The sequence below is a fragment of the Colius striatus genome, chromosome 5, assembly GCF_028858725.1.
Source record: "Colius striatus isolate bColStr4 chromosome 5, bColStr4.1.hap1, whole genome shotgun sequence".
Classification (NCBI taxonomy): Eukaryota; Metazoa; Chordata; class Aves; order Coliiformes; family Coliidae; genus Colius; species Colius striatus.
Genome location: NC_084763.1, coordinates 58,549,207 through 58,569,040, shown reverse-complemented (window position 1 = coordinate 58,569,040; position 19,834 = coordinate 58,549,207). Strand labels below are relative to the sequence as shown.

Here is a 19,834-nt window from a genome sequence, read left to right as displayed (position 1 = left end):
CAGGCCCGTGTCCGCTCATGCTCATGTCAGGCTCCGTTCCCCAGCCCCGTGTCCGCTCGTTCCCGGCTCCGTTCCCCAGCCCCGTGTCCGCCCGTTCCCGGCTCCGTTCCCCAGCGCCGTGCCCGCTCCCGCCGGGCTCCCCGCGGCCCGCCCCCGGCCCGCCCCGCCGCCGGCGCCATGGCCCCCGCACGCCGCACCCTACCCCGCTGCCCTGTCACCGCGGCGCCGCCTCAGCCCCGCCCGCCGCGCGCCCGGCCCCGCGCCGCCCGCCCTCGCGGGGATTGGCTGGCGGCGGGCGCGGCGCGGCGCGATTGGCGGAGCGGCCGAGAGCCGGCCCGCCGCGCTAGCAGGGTAGTGTGCTCGGCGTGAGGCCAGCGGCCGCTCCGTTCCCTTCTCCTCCCCAGGCCGGGCCCGCAGGGGAGAGCGACGCTGACCAGGCGGCTCCGTCCCGGCGGCAGCCCCCCACCCGCGCTCCGCTCCGCCTCCGGTAAGGGCCGCCGAGGGGCCGCCGCGGCGTGCGGGGAGCGGGGCGCGGAGCTCAGTCCCCGCGGGGCGCGGCGCCCTCGGAGACGATGGAGGGGCGGCCCAGCCCGGGCGCGGGGGGCGCCGGCCTCGCCCTTGGCGGCGTGGGCGGCGGTGCGGGCGGGCGGCCTCCGGAGCCGCGGGGCGGCGGGGAGCCGGGCTGCGGCGCGGGCGCTGACAGCGGAGCCGCGGGGCGGGGAGGGGAGGAAGGTCGCGCAGCATCAGGGGCACATCTGCCCGGGGGAGTTTGCGCCTGGGTCACCCCGCAGGAAGCGCGAGCTGGCGCGGAGCGGCTTTGTTGCGTGGGGGGAGGAGGAGGCCGAGGCGACCCCCGCGAGCGCGGGCGGCTGAGGCGGCCCCGGGCAGCGCCGCCGCCCCTCCGCCGCTACTTTGCGCAGAGTCGTTTCGTTTCGGCGCCGGTTCCCCCGAACGCGCGTGTTGCGGCGGCGGGCGGCGCCCGGAGCCTCGCTGCTGGCCGGGACCTCTCGCAACTTTGCTGTCTGCGGCGTGGTTTTCGCCCGCCCTCCGCTGCCCTGTAACGGCCGTGTCGGCGCCGAGCGCGGCAGCGCTGTGTCCGCGCGGAGCCCGCGCTGGGTGTGGCGAGCGGGGGGCTGCTGCGGCCAGCTCGGGGCCTGCGCCGCGGCCGTGCCCCGGAGCCGCCGCTCACGGCGGGCCCCGGCTGGGGAGCACCGGACTTCCTTGGGAAAGAGCATTCAGCGAGCGTTGAGTCATCGCCGCTAATAAGTTTAAATCCGAGACGGGGAAGCTATCCGTTCTGAAGATGCTGTTGTGTTACCAAAAGCTGTTTCCAAGCGTGTCTTGCCGTAGGTGGTGTGCTTTGTTGTAATCTGCCTCTCTTAGGAGAGCTCAAGTGTGGTCGTGTTAAACGCCTGATCTGTGAACGTACAAAACAGGATTTCAGATGTTGGATTTGGGGGTTCTTTTTAGATGCTCATTGATTACTTTTACTTGGTCGCTCCCTTAGTCATTCTTATTCCCTCTCTTGTTAATTTCTGGAGACGTCTCAAACCCAGCTGGACAGTTCCTGTGTGCCCTGCTCTGGCAGGGGGGTTGCACTGGATGAGGTCTCCAGGTCCCTTCCAGCCCTTGAGATTCTGTGACTATTATTCCCTCTCTTATTCATTATTATTCCCTCTCTCATTCATTGTCTCCGAGTCCCGTATGGATTTAACAAACTATTCTAGCTTATTTTCTGTTTTGTGTGTTCTTTTAAAGCTGGAATCCTATATGGAGTGGGCCACGTTCCTCCCAGTTTACAGTTTCAGCAGAGTATCTGAAAGGCTTCTTGAATAATCTAATAGACATCTAAGTCCTTTCTCAGCGTTTCAGCCTGTGCAAGAGCAAGCCCTCGCTCAGTGCCTCCCCGTGCCCTCTTTGTGTAGGGCTCCGCCTGCGCCGAGGCTTCAGTTTGCAAACGGAAAGGACAGGCTGGTGCTGCAGCTTTACAACTGTGAAGCCTATTTCCCTTTGCTATGGCTTGATTGTTTCCCCTGCCAGTGTTGGACTGGGGGCTATATACGTGAGGTGCTGTAGCAGCTTGGTTAACTGTTCCTTTCTTTGAGCAAGACGAGAACGTCATAACTCAAATACCTGACGTAGTGGTACAAGTGATGGAAGTGGTACTGGTTGGACAGCCCTGTCTGGGTTAAACCTTTTTTGCCTTTTTCACATCAGAAGAAATGGACGTTTTCAGTTTTAAAGATCTGAACAGACTTGCTATTGCAACAGCAGCCGTGTCCTTTGTTTTCTTTGCTGATAATTACCCGTTAGTGACGAGTAATAAGCATGAAGGCAGAGTAGCTGATCTGTTGGTGACTGTGATTGCCGACTCTAAAGCAAAGGACGTGGATATTACTAAATCTGTCTTGTGTCCCTGCAGAAATGACATCAGGGAAATACCAAATGATACAAAGCAGTGTCAGTGGTTTGGAGATCACAGCCCTGCCAGTTCAGCTAGAGCACAGTGTTGCTATGGGTACGGTTTTGTGGGTCACTCCTCATTCCCCCCCCCCGAGTCCTCAGATGATATTAGGAGAGGATTATGTCACTCTTGTCCTTAAAGAACAAACGAGAAGCCTGTTGGTAGTTGGCCTGTGCCAGTGGATGCTTGTTGGAGCTTTAATATCTGACTTTGGTTATCACTGTCCCTTAAAAGCGAATGACTGTGTCAGTTTGTGTGTTGCTGGCCAACGATCCTTGAGGGTTGAGCACTGCAGCTCCATGCTGGGAACTGCAGAACCTCACCCTTGTGGGATATCTGGAGATCTGTTTTAACAAGTTGCCTCATTTGTCTGTGGGAGACTTTGAAGGTTATGAGTAGCGTGGTGGTGTGGGTGAAAGCATTGCTTTAGCCCTTGCTCACTGCTGTGGGCATTGTAGAGAGCAGAGCAGGGAGATCAGGAGGTGAGTAGTCACAAGCCAGGCTCTCATAAACTGTTGAAACCAACTTGAGGTTCCTCTGGTATCTGTGTATGCTGTGCTGGTAAGTGTCATTTAAAGACTGCAGTACTGATTCTGAAGTACTTGGATTTGCAGCTCTCATTTGCTTCCCTTCCACGGACACTAGACAGTTCAGTTTAGGTTTAAATACCAAAGTATTGCTTATCTTTCTATCCTGATACTCAGCAGCTCAGCCCCCCATCCCCATCTCCAGCAACACAAATACAAGGCAACCTGACTGACAGTAAAGCAAGCTGGTTTCTGAAGGGGTGGCAGGTAAGGCTGAGAGGAGGATGGGACATGCTTTGATTTCCAGTCTGATGCTCCTTTTATGAGTGCTCAGTTTAAAGGAATTGTGTTTTCTTTCCAGTGTTTGTGAAAGGGCTGACACAGCCTTCACTTCAGCCCATGGAGCGATAATTGCATGTGAAGTTCCAACCCCTGCAGTATTTTAGTGGCTACCTCTCTTCCCTAGAAATAAAGAAATCCGAGCCGTTGAATCTGATGGGAACTGTTGCACGGTTCAGGGCTAGTTTAGATCCATCTCTGTGGATGCTGTTCTTGCTCTTGGGGACTTCCTATTTATTAAGCTGTTGATACCTGTGTGCCCTACTCTAGGTGGTCCTGCTGTGGCAGGGGAGTTGCACTGGATGAGCTTTTGAGGTCCCTTCCATCCCTTGAGATGCTGTGTGATTCTGTGAATAACTCCATACTCAAGCTACATTTGTCTCTTTGTACATGGGGCTGATGTGCAGAGTTCCAGATTCTGATCTGTGCCAAAGTTATGACTAAGGAAAACCACTGGTCAGACAGGGTAGAAGGTCTGTCAAGATGCATTCGAGCTACTTGCAATTCAAATGCAAAGTGAAGGTTACTTAAAAGCCAAATAATATACGGCTACACCTTGGTTTGGGCCAGAAAGATCCCAAAGAATTAATTTGGCTAGTCCAGACACAGACTGGAAGATAAGATTCCAGTCTCCTCCTTGGAGGATGAAGAGTTCAAGGCATGTTACTCATCAGATCGTTGCCAGTCTGATTTGTAGATGGCAAAATTAGATTTTGTGTGTGTGCTTCTGGAGTTTCAAAGGCAAACATGAGGCCGTGAATATTGCTCTGAAAAGCAGATCATTGTTTCCTGCAGCTTCATGTTTACACTTCCTGTCCCAGCTGAAATAGATCAATCTCTTGCTTAGTCAAGTCTCTTGTGTCTGTGGTTTCCTTCTGTCTTAATAACTGGGGTGTTTTTTTTTTGCCTTTTTGGGGTTTCTTTTTCCCTTGAGGGCAAATGAAATGATCCTCAGCTGTAGATCAGAGAAACACAGGGGTCTGTGATTGCAGTAGCCAGAATGGTGGCAGAACAGCTTGAGCCTGAGCCATCATCACTGCCATCAGCTGCCACAGAGTTACCCGGACGAAAGAGTAGATGTACTTTGGATCAAGCTGAGTTGGACAAAGTACAGCCCTTGTGAACAATGCCTACGGGTAGCATTAGCAGGCAAACCTGCCTTTCTCTTTGTGGATCTCACCAGCCTCCTACAGCTCCGAAGCTGATTTCATGACTTGGTGTTTTGCACATGTAGAAGAATTTCTTGTGGGGAGAAAAGGTCAGTGGAATCAGTTCTGTCCATGTTCTGCAGCTTCTTAACTTGGTAACAATAAAACACTTCTGGCTCAGGCCAGTGCTCTGGGGGAGGCTTCTTGCTGAAGTTGTGTGTTAGAAATGATTAAATGTTAAAGGTATTTCAGATTATTGGGATTCTAACCCCAAAGGATTATAGACAGATCTTAGTGTGATGCTGAAGTAGTGTTAAAAAGCAGTGCTAAGGGTTTGGTGGGGCCGGGGGATTTGTTCCCAAGCAAGAGGAGTCTTGGACTCCTCTGAATAAGTTGTTAAATGGTGTGTTGCTGCACAAGCACATATTTTGTGAACTTTGGTGTGCTCCAGAGCAGAATATTTGCAGTTGTTGCTCTAGAAAACGAGAGATACTGTTAATGGGGAGTGTTGAGTCTGCTGCCTAGATGATGATTTGGTGTGGACATATATATTCCAACTCCACAATGCACATTCTTCCCTTGAAAGGTGGGAGGGTGGTGGGTTACTTATTCTGTTGCTGTGCAGGTGTACTCCCCTAGAAATACTCAGGGAAGGGTCTGATTTCTTCCCTGCCCACCCAACGTCCTCACTATTAGAAAAGACTGTTTCGTGTTGCTCTTTTAATCCTTACCTGGCCTCTCAGATTTTCCTTGGGGAGAGCAGCAACCGTAGCAGTTCCCCCAAGGAACAGCAGGGTACTAACTGAGGGAAAGCTGGCAGTGTCCCTGTGATTTGGGCAAGAGTAGCAAACCCAAAAGTCATGGTTGCATTATTCAGGCAGGTGTGTGTAATGCAAGAGGCCCTGTATTAGCTTTCCTTTACTAAGGTTGGATTTCCAGTCTCTCTCATTTTTTTTTTTTTGTGAAGAGACTTTAGCATAGAGAAACACAGGTCTGGAGTCTTTGTACCCTGCCCAAAATGACTGTGTTGGCATGGTGGAGGATTTGATATGTGGGTGGAAATAAGGTTAAGTATTAGGTATATCCTTGCACACTGGGTGACGTGACACACGTGGTGTAGCTGGGGATTAAAATGGGATGAGCACACTCATACTATATTCTGGCTGTCAAGCTACTCATGGGTGGCTGCAGGAAGCTTCTAGGAGAAGTATGCAGTTAATCACATCCATTAGCACAATTAAAATCCTGATTAGCCTGTGCCACTCACCCCCATTTTCCACCTACACTTTGCCCCTTTTATCTGGAGTATTTGCAAGTATGAGCATAAGACAGAGAACAATGCAGGCTCAAACCCAAGGGATGGTCCCTGGGCTTTTAATTGAATCCAATCGTTCTGGGCTTTATGCTGTTGTAGCAGGCAAGCTCTTCAATAAGCTGTGCAGATGCTGTCAGACTGGGAAGTCTTAAAAATCAGCCCTTCACAGAGAGAGGGTCCTCAGCAGGGTTGTTGGGAATCCAGTTCAACGTGAAGTAGGCTTGTCCTGCTAGTCAGTCAGGTGCTCACAGCTTGCTAATGCTTCATCTCTGGTGCCTACTAATGTTTTCATTTGAATGCCTCCATCCATGGGTGATGATCTCTCTTGGTGTTGGATCAGTGGTGTCCCTGCCTCCAAGGGCCAGAGTTAAAACGGGCTGGAGAACAAGTCTGTGGATATGGTAGTGGTTGGAAGGGACCTTTGGAGATCATCCAGTCCAACTCCCCTGCCAAAGCAGGTCCCACCTAGATCAGGTCACACAGGAACGTGTGCGGGTGGATCTGGAGCCTCCACACCCTCCCTGGGCAGCCTGGGCCAGGACTCCCTCACCTCAGCACTGAAAGAGTTTTTCCTTATGTTTAGATGGAACATGAGATCCCCTCCCCAGGCTCCTCTTCTCCAGGCTGAACAGCCCCAGGGCCCGCAGCCTTTCCTCCTCACACACATGCTCCATCCCCTCAACACCCTGGGAGCCCTCACTGGCCTCTCTCCAGCAGTTCCCTGTCTGTCTGCAGCTGGGGAGCCCAGCACTGGACACAGGGCTCCAGCTGAGGCAGAGCAGAGGGGGATAACTTGATGGAAGGATGACCAATTTTAGGTGGAATCCAGGCTGCTCACAGACAGGCTGGTTAGATTTGGGCAAGAAGTGGGAAATAAAAAAGATAGAGGAGATAATCTTGTAAATTCCTTTTTGCACAAAGCCTCCCTTGTACAAGCTACTTGGGGAGACACCGTACATATTGGAGCTGGGCTTTTTGGAAGAAGCCAGCCTGTGTCTGAGCATTAGGTCATACACTTCCACCACATTCCCGCCTGGGAGTGAGTCATTGTTCTTTCTGTAAGATTGCATTCGAGCTACATCATCCTGAAAAGCTGTTTTTCAGCTGAATTTAGGGTGTTGACACTTGCTTTGAACAAAGTAAAACTCTGGGAGCGTTTCTCAGGCGAGTTTCAAAGTCTGTTTACATCCTCCTGAGTTAGGACTCCTGAAGTGCTGCAATGAGAGATCAGTTCCTCCCTGTTGCTGGAAGCCCACCGGTGCTGGGGATGCTGCTGACAACCTCTCCCTGGGGCTTTGAACCTGCAGCTCTCCAGCTACGTGTAACTTACCTGATGTTTGTGAAATGCCTCAAATCCTCGGGAAGGGGCAGATAAACACACTGTGTGCTTTTTCACTTGGCCTTACTTCCTTTTCTCCTCCCCCACGTCACTTGTTTCTCCTACTGACTGTGCTATGTCTAACCCCAGCTCTCTGCTACAGATACTCTGGTAGTTTGGCCTTCCAGGAGTGTGATACTGAGAGTTTGTTTCCATGTTATGGCTTTTTTTTCCCTGTAACAGAAGTGCTTTGTGTTTCCAGCCTCTTTCATGTTAGGCTTTTGATCATGCTGTTGTGCCAACGCTATCTGCTGTAAAATAGGTGTGCGATCAGGTGGGATTTCCAGGGCTATTTTTAGGAGCAGCAGCAATTCTGTTAAAGGGGAAGCAGAAATGATTCACTGGAAAAGGGGATGCCAAGCATTGTGCTGGGGTAAGCGGGACAATGAAGAGCGATGCAGAGCATTAAGGCAACCACACGTACCTTCAACTGGAACGGCTTAAGCTGCTGGGATGTTAATGGCAATCTGAGAGTTGTGCTTTCCTGACAGTCTTCCTGTAATCCCTGCTGGAAAGCACCATGTGTTTTCTAAGCTATTAGTAGTTTAAACTTGCCAGGGCTTTGGGCATGAGAAGAGGCAGAGGCCTGCACTGGGTAAAGGCTGTTTGTCAGGATTAGGCTAACGCTCTGCCTGGCCTGGTAGGGGCTCTGGACTAACGATGTCAGCTCAGGAAGTCCTGACGGGCTCAGTTCCCATCTGGTAAGTGTGACTTGAGTGCTGTGAAATGATGAGTGACACTGGATCCGAAATGCAGTTGGGAACAGTGAGGAACACCCGATAGTGAACAGCAGCTAAGGAGAGCGCAGTTGTTAGCGCTGCTCATAGCAGGGCTACGTGCTTCATTCCTGCCTGCAACCTGAGCACGCTCCATCCTGAGGTTCCCTGTCTGTTGGACCGAAGTGCTGGTGACACCAAACACAGGAATATTGTGGTTGGAACAGTTTTCTGTTGAGGATGATTGGGGTTTTTTTTCCTTTTATTGAGGGGCTGTGGAGGCTCCTTCTCTGCAGCCATCCCAACCCAGCTGGACAGTTCCTGTGTGCCCAGCTCTAGGTGGTGCTGCTCTGGCAGGGGGCTGCACTGGATGAGCTTTGCAGGTCCCTCCCAGCCCTTGAGATCCTGTGATTCCCATCCTCCTCCTGTGGGTTTGGTTTTCTTATGGTGTGTTTGGTGCTTTTTGGTGGTGGTTTTTGTTGTGTGTTTGTTTATTTTAAACCTGGAGCATTCTGACTCTCTCAAGGCTGTTTCCCTGTTGCACTTCTATAAAGGGTAGTGCTGTTTGTTTTTACAGATGTTCTTATGCTTATCCACACTGCTGTTAAGGAACCTCAGAACAGTTTTTCTGCTCTCCATAGATACCTCATTAATAGTTTGTATTTGGAAGCTTTGAAACTGTGGAAGAGCAAAGACAAAAATCCACAAGGCAGCTCCACCAGAGGCTTTTTATTAGGCTCTGCAGACAGGAGAGGCAAAGGATGAGACAGAGAACTGAGTCACTGTCTCTTCCTTCCTTTTAGCTTTTGTGGTGGAAGTGAATCCTTTCTCATTTTGGTCATGAATCAAAGCAATTAGGAAGAGGATTCTAGATGTTAAGAGCTAAATGATTCAACCTTCTGGAGCTTTCTTTTTGGTAAATGATTTTAAAGTGATTTAGGAATCTAGTAACAGGTCATAACAGAAGTTATTGATGCACAGCTTCAGGAGCATTACATGCATTCAAACTTCATATATCACAGGATCTCAAGGGCTGGAAGGGACCTGGAAAGCTCATCCAGTGCAACCCCCCTGCCAGAGCAGGACCACCTAGAGTAGGGCACACAGGAACTCATCCAGATGGGTTTAATTTTATCCCTGAAAAGGCAGAGAGAAGCCTCTGGGGGGGAAAAAAGATGGGATATAAAAAGGAAACTTTTAAAATGGTCTTGAGATTCTGGAGGAGATGTTTTGTGAGGACAGCAGCTGGTACTTGCACTTGGAGTGTCTGCACTCCTGTGGCTTGCAGAACCCAGCTCCTGAAGTATAGGTGGACAAAACAGTGAGACAACTGGCAATCACTGTCAGGGTTTAAGTCTCCCATGAAATGCCTTTGGGGTGATGTGGCATAAGGTTTGTCACCCAGTGTGTATCAGGTGGTGCCACTGTGGCACCATGAGGATGGGAGCTCAGTAGGATCCTGTGAGTGGCTCACAGTATGTTTGTGTTTACATGTGAAACTGCAGTGTGTGTGATCTGCAGTGTGACTTTCTTCAGGATATCTTTGTTTTCTATGTTTTAACCTATTTAAGTATTTCTAACATGAGGCTTAAGGGACATCTTCATCTCATGTCCTGAGGACTGCATTTCTTTATTGACTTTTAGGTAAAATGTGTTTATTTTTTGTGTTGGGATTTGGACAGAGCATCTGGGGTGACAGGATCAAGTGTCACATTGGGGATTACATATTTGTCCTGGAGTGACCCTCTTAGTAGCTTGCATTGGTGTAATTGGTGAATGACTGGATTTATAGGGATGTATATCTGCATTAGCACTGGTTTGATGTAACCCTGCTTTATTTGCTTTTGCTCCAACCTATTTTCAGCTTGGGAATTAACTTTTAAGGAGAGTTCCTTAAATATATAACTTGCCTCAAAGGAGCGTTTTTAGGCTTGCGTTTCCCCTTAAAAATAATGGAGGTTTTCCTGGAAATAACAGTTCCCCATCTGAATGTAGAAGAGTTGTATAGCATTGTCTGGTGGCTGGAAAACAAACTTGCCCAGTGGGCTATGGATTGATTTGAGACCTGTGCATGTCAGCGGCGTCCACAATAAAAATGAGCTGTACTTTTGTTGCTGCCTTGTTCTTAAAGTAACACCTCTAACTTGTGGGATTCTGTATTACTTGGATGTATTGTGTTCCCTGGCTGGCAGCTTCTCTGAGATTCCTCTCTCTGAGAATAAATAATTATCAATCTGGAAGTGCTGAGGGAGGCAGAGAAACTCCCACCCATTCCAAGCTTCGTTTTCTGTAGCTAAGGCTGTTAACTTGCCAAATGACCTCTCATGGCTGGTGTTGCTGAAAGACTTGCCCTGTGGACAGGTCCTCCTGTGCTCTAAACAGACCTCTTGTGGGATCCTCTGCATGCAGGACCAGTTATCTTTGGAGATGGTCATCTCCCTAGGATGCTCTGCAGTTAGAGCACAGCTCCTCTGCTGGCAGGACCTCCTGGAGTCACTGTCAGGTAATGATGGATTAGTCGATGGTTGTGATTCACTAAACAAGACAAGCTGAATTTGTCAACTGGAAGCAGATAAATCTCCTTACTTGGAGGACAAAGGCCTTTAGTTCTAGAGCACTGTTTGTTTGTTTTTGTTAATTACCATGAGCTGAGTTGATGCTCCTTCCTAGTGCTTCTCTGTTTCTCCCTTCTGTGCATCCTATCAGCTGGGCTAGCATCTGAGCTGTGCTGCTCTTTCCCTCCCTCACTTGTGTTTCTTGCCTACCAGCTCCTATTTACAGTCCATCTGAATATGTTGAAGGAGAGGATGGGTTTCTTTTCTGCTTCAAAAACCTTTTAAGAAAGCTGCTTGGGGGTTGATTGGAGCACATAGGTTATTACAGTGCTCCTAAAACTCCTGACTGGTTGGCATCAGCTGATGCTGTGTCTTGTTTAAACATACTGCAGACTTCTCAGTGTTTTTCCCCTGAGGGACTGACTTCCTGTGATAAAATGAGATTCCCTTTTCAGGCAGAGGTCTGTGGTTATATAATGAGAGTAGGAAATGATCCAAAGTGACACTAGGAGAGGAGAAAAGCTATTTTGGTGGCTGTTAGACAGGAGAATAGAAAATATGCTCAGGAGGGTACTAGTAGCTTGAATTGTCTTTGGAAGGTGAGAGGAGTACATTTAAGGAATGAAGTAAGGGATGGGGCAGGTCAGAGCAGCAGAAGGGAGGTTCCCTGAAGGACAGAGTTGCACAGTGCCCATCTGGGATTCCTCTTAAAAGATTTAACTCTTTGCAAACTGCTTTTAATCGCCTCAGTGAGCTGCTCTGACAGGACAAGGGGCAACGGGGACAAGCTGGAACACAAGAGGTTCCAAAGCAACACAAGGAAAAGCTATTGAGGTGAGGGAGCACTGGCAGGGGCTGCCCAGATGGGCTGTGGAGGCTCCTTCTCTGAGACATCCCAACCCAGCTGGACAGTTCCTGTGTGCCCTGCTCTAGGTGGTGCTGCTCTGGCAGGGGGCTGCACTGGGTGAGCTTTGCAGGTCCCTCCCAGCCCTTGATCGGTGATTCTCCAGTGTAACTGTTCAGGCTGGCACCTCCGAGAGCCATGCTGCCTTTTGCTTTTTTAATTTGAAGCTGTGAATGTAGGTTCTTTTTTAATCTGTGTGTGTGGTTGTGTGTTGTGCTCTCTCAATAATGCCAGACTCAGAATTCCCTTGATGCCACTTTCTGGGCATTTTCTGTTCCCCTGCTCTGTAGGGCAGTCTGGCAAAGAAAAGGTCAATACTATCTCTTTTTATGTGATTGGTAGGGCAATGCTGAAACTTGTGAAGCAGGTCCCCTTTACTCAGGGAGTGTGAAGAAGCAACCACACACACACACAGGGAAGGTGACTGGGTTCTGGCAGGGGGGCACTGAACTTGCTGAGCCTTCCCGGGCTGCTCTCAGGTGGAGGAGCTCAGTTTCACTGCTGTATACACGCTACACTCTGTGCTGTGACCCTCCAGCCCTGCAAGTCTGGCATTTGTATGGATTAAAGATGAAATGGTGATTGTTTATTTAAACTGGAATATTGGTTGTGGGGTTTCTTGTGTGAGGCAAGGAAAGAAATTAAAGGAAATGTAAGATTTATTGACTCCAGAGACATTTGTTGTGTAATGAGATAATTTTCAGTCTTCTTGCTCATTGTGTTTTTTGTTGCCTTTGTGCCATTCTCATGTTTTGTACCAGTCCTTTGTCTGTCCTTGCCCCAAAGGAAGAACTTGGGCAGTGGGGAAGGAATGAGACTACCATTAATTTAGTTCCCAGCTCTGTTTCTCTCCTGCTTCCTCAGTAACCTGTGCTAAAACAATGAGGTTTGAAATAGTGCTAACACTTCAAAGTATCATGTTCAGCACAATAAATGGCAGAATCTACTTCTCTTGGGCCACAACTTCAGTCTGATGGATGACAAAGCAATGCTGTATTGTATGTACCACATTTATGTGTTGGGGGTACATTCTGAGGTCAAGGTGTCTAGATTTTTGGCAGAGCTCAAGAGTTCTGGTAAGATCCAGGGCATGGGATACTCTTCACTAGCAATGTCACTGGCTGTATCATTACTGGAGAGCAGAGAGCAAGCCCCACCTTGATGGAGGCTCCTGTGAGGGAGAGTCAGAGAGTGCTCCTGTCTCCCCTCAGCCTCCTCTTCTCCAGACTCAACACCCCCATTCCCTCAGCTGCTCCTCTAGGCCCTTCAACAGCGTTGTTGCCCTTCTTTGGACATGCTTCAACACGTCAGTGTCTTTCCTGTAGTGAGAGCCCCTTTGTCTCTCTCCTGAAATCCTTCTCTTTGTCAGCTTTCTATTAAAGAAGCTGCACGTGGGGGGTGGGAGGAACACGGGTTGTCCGAGACAAACGTTCTTGTCGTGGCTGATGGGCTGTATTAAGGGGAGTGCTGCTCTCCATCCTGTGCTGCCATTGAGCATCCCAGAACTCCACTTTGGATGGCATAGCTCACCAAGAGCACTTGCCCTGCCTTCCCCCAGGATCCCACAGACAAGCTGCGCTCCCGTGGGAGAGGGCAGTGCTTGTAATGGCTGCTTTGCTGCAGGTTTGTTCCTGAAAGGACTCTCATCTGCTTTTTGTCTGTGATATCCCTGTGGAAGCACTGAAAATGCCCATGACTGATCAAAATTAAACTGTTTCTTCTTTCTAGCCTGGGGTATGTTTATTTTCTCTAGTATGTAATTTATCTGTAGACTTACTTTTCATCAGCCAAATATGCTGACTGTGCCTGTTAACATTTCCCAAATGAAACCCTCTGGCAAGCTTCACATCTTCTAATATCATTTTGAGGTGCTGATGTAATCAAATGGTTGAATCTGGACTGAACAGGAAATTATACAGTGCAGAACTGGCTCTTGTATGGAATAAAAATGCATTTGTTCTTTTAATGTGTTTTTACAGTAAGCATTTGTGATCTTCAGTCATCTTAGTTGTGTTTTTAGTTGAAGAGATGTCAATTTGCTGAGGGCCTAAGGAGGTTGGGGGGAATCAAGACCAACAGTTACATCTCCTTAACTTCTCAGAACAGTCTTAGTGAGGGTTGTTTTTTGAACTCTAGTAATTAAACATTGTGCTGAACTGATTTTGCAAACATGAAAGGAATAACATGAGTACATGAAAGCAGCGAATCGACATGGAATCAGAGCACTGATTGTACAACTCTGAGCCCAGGCATCTTTCTAAACAGTTGTCCTTTTACTTCAACTTCACAGTTTATAAATTGAGGAATAAATGATAAACACAGATTTGCAAACAACCCCCTGCAAGAGAGCAGTAGGACAGAGGTGCTCTCTGATAGTTAACTGCCTTGTCTGTCACATACAGATCACCTGGAGCAGCATCCTTCTCCATACTGAGCTTTTAACCTGTAACTTCAGAAGTGATGTGGAGGGCTTACATTTTGTCCTTAAATAATTTAAATGTCCAAGTTAAGGACTGTTGGATCCAATTATTTATGACATGTAGCCTTTGGATTAAGCTGAAAGCTTGTGAGGTTGAGAGGCTCCCAGGGGAAGCTGTATGTCCCCCAGCTACACTTCCTATTTAGTGATATTGGACTTTTTTCAAAGTAGTTTTCTTTCAACAGTCCTGTTAGAAGTTTAGGCTTGAATCTAAAGTACTCTTTCTCTCTGAGTAGAAGAATATGCCAGATCTGAGGAATGAAAGGCATTTATTGCAGGGAGTGAAAGAAGAGCAAATAATTGAGGGAGAACAGCAGAGGGGTAGCGAGAGGTCAGTCACCATGACCTGTTTTGATACTTCACTGTCATGATGACTTATAAAACTCTCCCCACTTACATATGAAAAAAATCCAAGTGTAAGAGCTGTGACAAGAGCTGAGGGGGAAAGTTCATCCATGGGGGTTTGGGCTCAAGCACATGTTCCACTTTGTCCTTCATTCGCCTCATTTTCCACGCCTGGAGGGGTTAAGTGGGAGCTGTGTTCTCTGGAGCAGTCACACTGGAGCCTTGGGTGCTGAGTGGCAGCTCTGGGGCAGCAGCTTGTATGTGATTGAGTGTGCAGATGTGTGATATGGCTACTTCTGAGCCCTTTCATCTGCCCTGCCAGTGCTGTCCTGCTGCAACCAGAGATGCTTTTCCTTCACAGAGGGCAAATCATCTGTAAACAGGAAAGTGCTGGTGGTGTTGAGCAAACAACCTGGCTCAGAAGTTGCAGTATCTCCAAATAAGAAAGATGATCTTTGGTTACCACTGTTACCTTTGTCCTCTCAACACCATTTATCACACTTGCAGCTTGCAGGCCACACTAATCCCTGCTTGTCTCTTCTGACAGTGCTTCTCTCCATCTTTCAAAGTACAGGAGCCCTCAGTTCTGCATGAAATGCTTTTATTTGCACTCTTCAGAAGCATCATACCAAAAAAGGGGGGTGTATACTGAGGGGACCATCTCAGAATCATAGTATCATTTCAGCTGGAAGAGCCCTTTAAGCTCATGGAGTGCAGCCTCTGTCCTAGCCCTATCCACCACCAGCCCATTGCGCTCAGTGCAACATCCACCTGGCTCTGAAACCCCTCCAGGGTGACTCCAGCACCTTCCTGGGCAGCTCCTTCCAATGCCTGTGTTCAGGATGCTGATAGAATTGATCTGATTAAAGGCAGCCCCTTGCTTTCACATTTCCTTTCTGTAAACCCTAGGTTTAGTGACTCATTCATTCCGTCCAGGGAAAGCTGCAGGGCTGCAGAGGCGAGGGAATCGCAGGCAGCACAAGCTCGGATAAGTAACAGAGCAACCACAGGCTGAGACTGAAGCGTGCATGTCTCCTGGACAGGGAGTTGGGAATAGACAGCCCATGTCTCACCAGAGAGCTGTGGAACTGATCACTTCCTAGAGCATCACCAAAGTTTCCTCTGATTCCTACATGCCCCATGAGTTCCAGTTTCAGTGTGTGACGTGGAAGCTCTTGCCATTCGTAAATGCCCCCACATTTTGTTCTCTTTCACTTGTGTACTACACCGTGGCAAATCTCAGTTCTGCATCCAGGCTGGTTTTTACTTTTTGTGGCCAAGCTGGGAATTTTTGGGAATAAAATAATAGCTTCTGGCTTATATCCATATGATGATGTCAAGTGTTATCCAGCAAACCTCTTGCATGAAGCACAGAACCCATGGAGAACATTCCAACCCAGCTGGGTGAGTTCCTGTGTGCCCCGCTCTAGGTGGTGCTGCTCTGGCAGGGGGGGTTGCACTGGATGAGCTTTGCAGCTCCCTTCCAGCCCTTGAGATTCTGTGATGTTGTGATGATTTTTCTGGAAATCCCCATGGTTTTATGACTTTATATTATAAAGATCTGAATTAAAAATGAAATAGTGATTCCCCAGCTTCATAGTTTTAAGTTGTTTATCTTGGAGCTCAGTGCAGTGAATCAATATGCCTTTTGTGTCAAATTAACCCAGCTGTGTATTGCAGTGAATTTCTGAGACAGCATCTCTGAAGTGGGTTAGAGCATTTATCTAACAGGCCCTTTAGATTAACTTTGTCACGCATTTACACAGCAAAACCATTCAGTGCCTCCTGTAGCTGCTGCATGGTGGTACTTAGAGTAAACCCTGAGAGGTTCACAGGGAAATAGTGGCTGTGGGTGTTGTCATGCTGCTGCGACTGAAGTCGTCTGGCCTTTTGAAATGAAGCTGTTGAGAGGACTCTTCTTCCTCTCTCCTCACATGACATTACCATGTGCACAATCACAGTGTGAGATTATCAGCTTTCATTAAAAGCTCTGAAAACAAGCAGATTGAGTAGTACAAGCTACCAGAAGTGCTGTGTGGGGAGATGCCAAGTGCTTTCTACCTGTTGGCATTTTTAAACTAACATTGTTGCTTTAAAATATGCAGTTGATGGGGGGGAAAAAAACCTGTCTGTAGTAGGAGTGAAGCCCAGCAATGCAACTGGTGTGATTCTTGTGGGAGTTGACAGTTGTATCTGCCTCACTTGCTGAGTTAGGATTCAGTAACTTGCCAGAAGCAGAGCAAGTTTGATTCGTTGTAAGGCAACTTTTAAAACTAGGAGTATTCATTGGTTTTGTTCTTTCAGCTTCCCCCTGCCCTGTGTGATTATTTGTTGTCCTTGGATGCGTTGGGAGCTGCATACCAGTTCCAGTTTAAAATGCAGTATGTGTGTGTGGGAAGAGCCAGAAAGTTTTGAGTCTGCTGAAATGCAAATACAAATATTTTCTTTCTGTCAGTTCCTGGAATGCTGAGAACTGTAAAAATCAGGGAGTTAGAGATGAGACAATGCATGCTACTTGTCTTCCTTTGGGCTGGAGTCTGCCTTAAAAACGGTGGGAGAATGAATTAGTAATTTCAGACTCCTGGAACCAAAACCTCAAATGCAAACAAGTCCAGTTCATGAGTAACTCCTCCAAAAGCCAGCTTCATGGTTTAAGCAGAAGCTGGTGGCTGTGCACACCATCTGCCTTGCCACAGCATTCCTGGCATGGACCTGACCACCTCAGCATACTCCTGGCTTTATTCTGGGCTGATTTACTGGCCAGTAGCACAAATGTACAATTTTGTACTTGGCTCAACCAGGCTGCAAGTGAACCTGGATGGACACATGAACAGCTTTGTTCTGAGCTGAGAAGTTGTAATTTCAGATTAAAAGCAGCATGGTACCATTATTGTTTTCTCCTTGCTCTTTGCAGTAAGAACCTGCACAAGAAGCTGACAGGGTTTTCTGGTTTGCTTAGTGAGTTGGTCTGAGAAGCAGCTGACCAGCGATCTCGGTGCAGGGGAGTGATGGGGTCACTGCCCCTGGTGTCTGGGCAGCCCTCAGCCATCCTGGGACTGTCACCCTCAGTAACTTACCTGCTGTGCTGGCTTTGAATAGCCAGGTTTGGTAGCGAGGGGAGGCTACAGGGATGGAGGGCTTCTGTGGGAAGCTGCTATAGAGGCAGTGCCCAATAGAGCCAGTGCCACCAGCTCCAACGTGGACCTGCTGCTGGCCAGGGCTCAGCCCATCAGTGAAGGTGGTAGTGCCTCTGGGATAACAGATTCAAGAGGAGGAAAAGGTTACTGTGCAACAGCAGCTGAAGAGAGGAGTGAGAATACGAGAGAAAAATAACTGTGCAGTCACCAAGGTCAGTGAAGGAGGGGGAGGAGGTGTTCCAGGCGCTGGAGCAGAGATTCACGGTGAGACTCTGCCCCTGCAGCCGTGGAGGCCATGGGGTAGGAAGCTGTGACCCTGTGGGAATCCCTTGCTGGAGCAGGCTCCTGGCAGGACCTGTGGAGCTGTGGGTGACCCACTCTGGAGCAGTCTGTTCCTGAAGGACTGCACTCCATGGAAGGGACTCGTGTGGGAGCAGTTTGTAAAGAACTGCAGCCCATGGGAAGGACCCACGTTGGAGAACACACCTGAAAGCTTTAGGAATGCTGGGAACTGGATTCAAGGCCTCTGTATGGAGGAGGGAAGGGATTTCATTAGAAAGTTACTTCTCCTTTGGCACTGGAGCAGCTCCTGGGATTGCTTTGCTGCTCAGTTGGGGCTGTGCTTCATAAATGACACGCCGAGTACGTGAGCATGTTCTCCCTCTAGCATCTCCCTCTTGTGCATGTTGTGGCTCTGCAGAGCTTTCTTCATTCGTTAAGTGTAGTGCTGGAAAGCAGTGTTATTGGTACATCTGAAGCATTTTCACAAGGGCTTCATTTCATTCAGCCATAGCACAGTGCTGCTTTTATTCATTTGGCTTTTGATTTCTGAAGACATGGTTTGGGATCTTTTTAAAGGCAGTACATCTGTGCAGTGATTTACTTGATTGTGATGTAAAGTAATGGGTGGTGTAAGGCTTTCAGTGTTGATGGGGAAGCTGCTGCCAAGCTGGCTACAGCCTCAGAGCAGAATCCACTTCCCTTGATAAGCACAGAATGAGTATCAGAAAGCAGTTCCCCCAAGCTCCCTTTGTTCAGGGCATCCTTGTTGTGATAACACAGACAAACTAATACCACAATGCCTTCACCAAAATAGAATAAGGTCTGTGGGGAAGGAATCTGCCAGGATGCTGAGTGTCTCTCACTTTTTTCCCTCCTCCCTACAGTTCCTTTCCATGCAGTCACTGCAACTGAGCAGCAATTCGCCAAAGTGCAGCAAAATAGAAGTGCACGAGTCTCATGTCCTCCACCCCTCTGGCTAGCTTTGCCATGACCACTGCTGCCATAGGTTAATAAAAATGAAATACCATGTTTAGCAAAGCATCTGGGGTCTTGGGGCAGAGTGGGGTGAGTGTTGGATGAATGGCCTCACGCTCGGTGCTCTGCTCTGTGCCGTCTTCTGCAGGGCATCTGGGGAACACAAACACAAAAGGTTCCACTGAAACACAAGGAAAAAGCTTTGGTGCTGAGGTGAGGGAGCCCTGGCACATGATGCCCAGGGAGGGTGTGGAGACTCCTTCTTGGGAGGTTTCCAACCCCACCTGGACACGTTCCTGTGCTCCCTGAGCGAGGGGAACCTGCTGTAGCAGGGGCTGGGCTGGGTGAGCTCTGCAGGGTCCTGCCCACCCCACCATTCTGTGACTGTGATTTAAGAGCCTGCCTGTGTCAAACACACCGTTGTGTATCATGTCTCAGATCTTGAAACAATTTGCTGGTGTGTTCTGGTTTAATGCAGCTGTCTGCACCTTGTTGTAACCTGTCATCATCTGATGTTGGGTGCTAAGGCTCCAGCACACTTTTTTCACGCTGAATTGAACAAATCTGTTTTTGGATGTGGTTGCATAATGAGAAATTAACGTTCCTCCTCTGTCCCAGGTAGTTTTCTGTTAGCTTTAGGAACATTTCTGTAGAAACGTTAGTTGCTCTCCTACAGCTGTCAATAAACATCTGAAGGATTTATCAGGTCATTTCAAGGCCAGTCACTTTTGTCTTGAATTTGAAGGATTGTGATTGAAGAGCCAAAAAGACATGTTTTTGGTGCAGAACGTGTGAACGTGTTTCAGCTCATACCAAATGTTTAATCTGTTTGGAAAATGGCATCGAATCTTATTCTAACTGATTGCTTTTTCAGCTCCTGTGTAAAAAGGAAAAAAGGGAACTTTTAACAGCTTGACCCTTTTTGTTGTTTGTTTTTTGTTTGGTTGTTTTTTTCCTTCTAAATTGGATCCAGTCTTCTTTATGGCAGGACCTCTGGTTTTTTTACATCTCCTCAGGGTCTTAAGACTTATGGAAAGCCCCCACAGCTTGGGTAAGATGGGCTTCTTTATCCCTTGGCAATGTGATATGCAAGGTAAAAGGCAATAACTCAGTGTTAATGATCTTAACCCTATCTGGCTACACTGTTCTGACCTTTATCTCCCCTTCTCCCCTTTCACCAGGTATGGGTATCGCTTTCTGCTTACACCTTACAGAACAAATCCATTCTTGGTTGCTCTGATTTTAGCTGCAAGGCTTAGATGGTGGTGCT

General features: G+C 48.4%; 1 protein-coding gene across 10 annotated transcripts in view; it reads left to right on the top strand.

Annotated features, from left to right (window-relative positions):
- Positions 1 to 364: 364 nt before the first annotated feature.
- MAP4 (microtubule associated protein 4) overlaps positions 365 to 19,834 on the top strand; it is a 144,049-nt gene continuing 124,579 nt past the window's right edge. For all 10 annotated transcript variants that reach the window (XM_061997086.1, XM_061997089.1, XM_061997092.1 and 7 more), the window contains exon 1: positions 365 to 487. The gene's annotated coding sequence lies outside the window, so the exon portion shown is untranslated. The remainder of the gene's footprint in view (positions 488 to 19,834) is intronic.